The sequence below is a fragment of the Gossypium arboreum genome, chromosome 4 (genome assembly GCF_025698485.1).
Source record: "Gossypium arboreum isolate Shixiya-1 chromosome 4, ASM2569848v2, whole genome shotgun sequence".
Lineage (NCBI taxonomy): Eukaryota > Viridiplantae > Streptophyta > Magnoliopsida > Malvales > Malvaceae > Gossypium > Gossypium arboreum.
The window spans coordinates 88,783,817-88,791,309 of record NC_069073.1 but is presented as its reverse complement, the minus strand read 5'-3'; the positions used below and the strand labels follow the sequence as shown (position 1 = coordinate 88,791,309).

At 39.5% G+C, this 7,493-nt stretch overlaps 1 non-coding gene across 1 annotated transcript; it reads left to right on the top strand.

Annotated features, from left to right (window-relative positions):
* The first annotated feature begins 4,300 nt into the window (after positions 1-4,300).
* On the top strand, positions 4,301-4,407 carry LOC128292561 (small nucleolar RNA R71). The gene has a single exon (XR_008282546.1). It is a non-coding gene; the product is annotated as a small nucleolar RNA R71 (small nucleolar RNA).
* Positions 4,408-7,493: the final 3,086 nt, after the last annotated feature.

Below are 7,493 nucleotides of genomic sequence, written 5' to 3'. Positions count from 1 at the left end.
TTTTTCTTTCCTTCTCTACAACTCACGGCAATGGGGGATTACCACACTCACACACATTTTTTTTCATTTTTTATCACCCATACACCTTTGTTTATTATTTCACCCTAATGCACCAACAAAACATGTTTCATGACATGTTTAGCCCATCCTCCTTGTCATGGCCAGCCACCACCTATAAAGGGGGAATTTGACATGCAAGTCCATTATTTTGCATGCATGCTTTAATTAGTCATCACACATTTCCCTATCATACTTTCAAAGTTCATTACTAAGTCCTTTCTTGTGGAATTCACCCTTATAACACTAAATCAATCATCATAAAATGTCATACATGAGCACACACATATTATAGGCATCAAAATAAATTTTTAATTATTTTTATGCCTCGGTTTTGTGGTCCCGAGACCACCTTCCGACTAGGGTCAATTTTGGGCTGTCACACAGATTTTTAGCCTGTCTGGAAATGTCAAATTGGTGGGTGAAATATGTGGATTTGGCTTGTTAACCCCTCGTGTCCGACACCGGCGATGGTCTCGGGTTCGGGGTGTTACATACACCATAGAAAGTAGGCGTCGTGAGTGTTGACGACGCCAGTGTTCTTTCTCCTTCCTGTTAACGTGTGAGCCAAAATGGCGTGTAAGTACCTCAGAGATGGAGGGAGAGCCGATGCCTTGGAGCAGCTAGGATTGTAGGAAGTAGCACCGAGGGTGAGGGCATCCTAGCACCGTGAAGGAGAACGATGGATGTGGCGGTTGAGAGCATGTAAGTTATTCTGCTCCTTGAACTCCTCCGTATATAAGCTCAGTGCAGTACCAATTTCTGGGACACTTAGCTGGTGGACTAATCCACCTAGGAAAAATTGGACCGTGCCAGGATCATTGTAGTTTGTCATTACGGTCTAAGGATGAAACGTTGAGCATAGTTCCATTGTGAGCTCAAGATATGTCGGCTCAATGATCCCAAAAAAAAGCTCTCAAGGGTCGATGGTTAGGAGAGCCTGAATCGCATCAGGCAACTGAACTTGTTCCACTGTAGCCCAGTCGATGCAGCAGTCCGCAATTAATGGTCGGGCCCAGAGTATTTCGAAAAGTTCTTCTTGGGGCCCAATAGGGAACTGCAGGAAATGGTGACGAATTTTCGCAGTAGGACCCGAGGAAGATGACACTCCCTTCCTTTTCTTTGAAGCAGGGATGGCGGCCTTTTTACCACGTGAAGACGACATTGTATACCTGCAATATAAAAAAGAACAATAGTAGGTAAACAAATTTGAAAAGGAAAAAGCCATGAATTTGAACTAACAATTTTAGCCAAAACTACTAATACTAACCAAACTCAACCAAAATAATCAATTTGATAGCATACTCTCGTGACATTAGCATGGTAATAGCATGAGAATGAGCATAGTAATGGCATGGGTATGACAATAGAATTAGGCTTCCCTAACAACTCGATTCAACATGAAATGTATGATAAATAACCTAAGAATACAAATTAAATAATAGAATAATGAGAAAAATGAAAGTAGTATGAGAAAAATGAAGATTATTTTGATAATAAGCATTAGAAATAAGTAAAATAGAAGTGAAAAGAGTAAACAAATGCTAATAGAGAGAGACTGGGCATCAAAAATTGGAGTGGGGAGCGGCGCACGAGCGTGGTAGGGAGGCCGTGTGGACTTTGCAGCGGCTAGGGTTAGGAATTTTGAGTGAAGAAGATAATGAATAGTGCAGGGTATTTATAGATTTTGGGATACACAGCCATGGAACACGCCCGTGTTCCCTAATATTTGCCCGTGCGATTTGCGAATTTAAATTTGGACACGTCTGACAATTGGCCCATGCCCGTGTTCCTTGGGCATATGGGTGCACAAGGCCATGTCGCACGGCCGTGTCTGTCTTCGTTCGCTTCTCCCACCCCAATGTATGTAGTCCCATGCCCGTGTTAATCTAACAGGTTCGACCAGGGTTGCTTGGCATAGGCGTCTCGCACGCCCGTATTATTTGACAGGTTTGGCCAACGTTTCAAGGCAAGGGCGTGTCACACGCCCGTGTTGTTTTGGCAGGTTCACCCACTGCCAAGTCACACGACCGTGGCAATTTATCGTAGCCCATGCTAGGAAAAATCTTTTCCCTGTTTCCACACGGCCTAAGACACGCCCGTGTGCTAGGCCGTGTCTCTGTGGGAAACCTATATTCAAGAGCTCCGTTAGTAAGTTAGGTGTTTAGACACTAAAATTTAAAGAAGTTAATACAGTTAGTGCTCAGGTTGCCTCCCAAGAAGCGCTTATTTATAGTCTATGCTTGACTTACCTCTCCATTGAATGGTCATGGTGGTTCGAGGAGTTTATACTCCTCATTCCGGCTATGAATTTCATCAAAATAAGGTTTTAGGTGGGTATTGTTTACCTTAAAAGTGCCGAACTTGGGATGACTTACCTTGACTGTACCAAATGGAAAAATGCTAAGGACTGTAAGAGGAATTTCTTCATTCAGTTTGGTAGTAACAATGTGAGGATCTGGGGCATCTAATAAAACTTTATCTCCAACATTAAGTTGATTTGGAAAGGTATCGTGCTCATCCTGGCGTAGTTTTGGTTTATCTTGTGTTCTCGATTTATGTGTCCGCCATTCATCTAGCTTCTCGATTTGTAGCCTTCATTCTTCATGAATAGGTCCTCCACTGTTGCTTGAAATTGGCTCATGTAGTTCCTTCAAACTCATTTCCTGCAAAGTAGGTTGCACCATGTTGTTAGTTTTAGTAGAGTGGTTTATACAATCACCTTCAATTTTCAATGTGTTGCCGGAATTGCGAGCTTGAAGGGTGATTGTTTCATCTCCCACACGAAGTGTGAGCTCACCTGTGCCAACATCAATAATTGTCCTAGCAGTTTCTAAAAAGGGCCTTCCTAAAATCAAATGAATGTTGCTATCCTCCTCTATGTCTAGAGCAATGAAGTCAATGGGAAATATAAATTTATCGATTTTAACTAGCACATCTTCAATAATACCCCTAGGAAATCTTATAGTTTTATCTGCTAATTGAATGCTCATCCTAGTCTATTTGGGTTTCCCAAGACCTAATTGTTTGAACATTTTGTAGGGCATGACGTTAATACTAGCCCCTAAATCAGCTAATGCATTATTAACATCTAAACTACCAATTAAGCAAGGAATTGTAAAACTCCCTGGATCTTTTAATTTGTTGGGTAGCTTATTCTACAGAATAGTTAAGCAAATTGTGTTTAGCTCCACATGCGACACCTCGTCCAACTTCCGCTTAATTGCTAAAAGCTCTTTTAAAAATTTCATTGCATTCGGCATCTGCATAGAGCTTCAATAAACTTTAAGTTAATATGTAATTCTTTTAAGAGTTTAAGCAATTTACCAAATGTTCATCTGAGTTGTCTTTCCTTGTCGCATTAGGGTATGGCATACGAGGTTTGTATTCTGTACTTACCAATTTCTGCTTATTGTGGTCTACCTCACCTTTGCCTTTGCTTATCTCAGTTTCTTGCCTTGGTTCTTGTTCAATTGTGACTAACCCTTCCTTATCTTGACTAGTAATCAGGTTGAGTTGCTCCCTTGGGTTAGATTCTGTGTTGCTTGGCAAGCTACCTTGTGGTCGTTCAGAAATCAAATTGGCAAGCTGTCCAATTTGAATTTCGAGCTCTTGGATTGATGCTTGTTGATTCTTAAGTACTGTCTCAGTATTTTGAAAATGGGTTTCTGACACCGATATACACTTTGAGAGCATCTCTTCAAGGTTCGGCTTCTTTTCCTGTTGGTAGAGTGGTTGTTGGAAACCAGGAGGATGTTATGGCCTTTGATTTCCTTGACCTCCCCACAAGAAATTGGGATGGTTCCTCTAACCTGCATTATAAGTGTTACTATATGGGTTATTTTGGGATCTAGAGTTATTGTTACCCATATATTGGACTTGCTCCTCCTCGATGCTAGGGTTGAAGGGTTGATATTCTGTGCACACTCCTCCTCCATTCGAATCGCACCTCATCACTGGATGTACCTGAGTAGAACCACACAAACCGTCAATCTTTTTATTTAAAAGTTCTACTTGGTTAGATAGCATAGTAACCGTCTTGAGCTTGAAAACACCAGCTACTTTCGTCAGCTTTGTTCTCATAACTTGCCACTGATAGTTATTCAGTGACATCTCCTCAATAAATTCGTAAGCCACCTCAAGTGTCTTATTATTGATAGTTCCTTCAGCGGCTGCATCAATCATCTGTCGAGTCGAAGGATTCAGGCCATTATGGAACATTTGAAACTATAGCCAAAGCGGTAACCCATGGTGAGGGCACCTTCTCAAAAGGTCCTTGTATCTCTCCCATGCATTGTAGAGTGTTTCTAAGTCCATCTGCATAAAAGAAGAGATATCATTACGTAATTTGACTGTTTTAGCAGGTGAAAAATATTTTAATAAAAATTTTTCGACCATTTGTTCCCAAGTAGTGATTGACCCTCGTGGTAACAAGTTCAACCACTGTTTAGCCTTATTCCTTAACAAAAAGGAAAACAACCGAATACAGATGGCATCATCAGAAATGCCATTGATTTTAAATGTATCGCAAAATTCTAGGAAATTTGCCAAGTGAGCGTTGGGATCCTCGTCTTGCAAATCTTCAAACTGAACAAACTATTGTATCATTTGAATTGTGTTAGGTTTCAATTCAAAATTATTTGCAGCAATAGTAGGTCTAACTATACTTGACTCAGTTCTTGTTAAATTAGGTTTAGCATAATCATACATAGTGTGCGGAGTGGGATTCTGATTAACAGCAATCGTAGGAGGTAGCGAATTTTCTTGGCTTTTAGCCATCTCCTCGGTTGTGGTTGAAGTATCGTCCTCTTGCTCATTCTCTGTGTATCTTAAGCTTCACCTTATTTCTCTCTGGTTTTTACGAACTGTGTGATCAATTTCACTGTCAAAAAGTAATGGTCCTGACGGGTTCCTTCTAGTCATAAACTATAAAAACCTGCCAGAAAAAGGTAAAAAGAAGAATTAGTAATAAAAATTAGAATAAAATTTAAATTGCAGTAAAAGTAAATAGAAAAAGTAATAAAAATCGAGTGTTCCTAATATCTTAGTTCCCCGGCAATGGTGCCAAAAACTTGATCGTGATTTTGTGTGATAAGTTTCATAAATTTATAATGAATCATTCTTGAAACTAACTATTATCACGATGAAGGCAAGTGTACCTATCGAACAGTAGTATAGCTTTAGCAAGACCGGATCGTCAAACCCAAAGGAACTAAAAGTACTAGTAATGACTGTCTTTTCATTATCTAGCCTAAGAATAATGGGGTTTGTTTTAGATAACTAATTAACTAAACTAAGAATTCATAGAAAAATAGAGTTGGGGAATTAATTTTGGAAAAACAATTGAATTAAGACAATACCTAAGCAAAAATCCACCTAGACTTCACTTGTTATTTGAATCTGAATCAGACGATTTATTCATTTGACTTGATCCGTAGAAATCCCTAAGTTATATTATTATCCCTCTCGAGACTAACAACGTCTAACCCTAGGTTGAATAATTGAAATCTCTTTCTAATTAACTCCCTAGGGTTGCATTAACTCGATCTATAGATCTCTTTATTAGGTTTCACCCTAATCCGAGAAAATCTTATCACCCTATCTCTAGGCGCGCAACCAACTCCGCTTAATTATGACAAAAGTACTCTTAGACAGGGTCTATTCCTCCTCTAAATAAGAGCTTAACTTGAGTTAATATCTTGGAATATCAAAACAAGAATTAAAAACGCATAATTAAGAACAATTCAAATATTTATCATACAATTCAAATAATAATAATAATATCTATATTAGGTTTCATTCCCCTTAGGTATTTAGGGGTTTTAATGCATAACTAAAAAGGTACACATCTCAGAAGAATAATGAATACAAAACATAAAGAAAAACCCAAAACTCCTGAAGGGAAATTGAGGGGAGATCTTCAGTCTTGATGATGAATCCGGCTTCTGAGATGGATCAATCGGCTTTTCTTGAGTAGTTCCCTACCTCCTTCTCTGTGTATCCCTTTTCCTCCTCCTATAGGGTGTATTTATAGGCTTTGGAATGCCTAAGAACCCTAAAAATTGGCCTTTTCTGAATTGGACTAAACTTGGGCTCGGTAAGGACACGTCCGTGTGCGATTACTTCAGGTCGTGGTCAAGCCTGTTAAAAAGGCACGGACGTGTGGTCCAGCCGTGTGAGTCGTGCTTCGATTCTGACAAATTGACACGGCCGTGTGGCCTGCCCGTGTAAGGAAGTCCAGGCTGTATTGATTTCTTACATTGGCCCATTTTCTCCGTTTTTGGCCCGTTTCTCGTTCCTTTCACTCTCCTAGGCTCTCCTAAGTATAAAACATGAAATTAAGGCATTAGGAGCATCGAATTCACCAAGTCTAAGGAAAAATCATCCATAAAATGTGCCAAGCATGGGATAAAAATATGTATAAATTAAGGTTTATCAACAAGTAAAAGCTGAACATTAGGTGCCTTCAGGATTACTTTAGCCTATCATGATACTGGAGTGGAAATGGGATAGAGTTACGATGAATTTTGTTTCTGGTTTACCGGTGACACTGAGCAAGAAAGATGCAATCTGGGTTGTTGTTGATAGATTGACTAAATCGGCTCATTTTGTTCCGATACGTACAGATTACTCACTGGATAAGTTTGTTGAATTGTATGTCTCTCAGATTGTGAGATTACATGGTGTATCTATATCCATTGTTTCGGATAGAGATCCGAGGTTTACATCGCGATTTTGGAAGAAACTGCAAGATACACTTGGTACGAAATTACATTTCAGTACTGCTTTCCATCCGCAAACAGATGGCCAATCTGAGTAAATTATTCAGATACTTGAGGATATGTTGAGATGTTGAATTCTCGAGTTCGAAGGTACATGGGAACGATACCTGCCTCTGATTGAATTTACATATAATAACAGTTATCAATCGAGTATCAAAATGGCAACTTACGAGGCCTTGTATGGTCGTAAATGCCATACGCCATTGTACTGGACCGAGCTCTGTGAAAATAAGATACACGGAGTTGATTTGATTAGAGAAACTGAACAGAAAGTGAAAGTGATCCGTGAAAGTTTGAAAGCAGCATCAGATCGTCAGAAATTTACGCGAACTTGAAAAGTAAAGATATAGAGTTTCAGATTGGAGATAAAGTTTTCTTGAAAGTCTCACCATGGAAGAAAATACTCAGATTTGGTCATAAGGCAAATTCAGTTCGAGATTTATTGGGTCGTATGAGGTAATAGAACGTATTGGGCTAGTTGCTTACAGATTATCGTTGCCACCTGAGTTAGAAAAGATCCACAATGTATTCCATGTTCCAATGCTTCGGAGATATCGATCTGACCCTTCCCATGTGATCAATCCGTATGAGATTGAAATTCAGCCTGATATGACCTACGAAGAAGAACCGATTCGTATTTTGACTCATAAGACT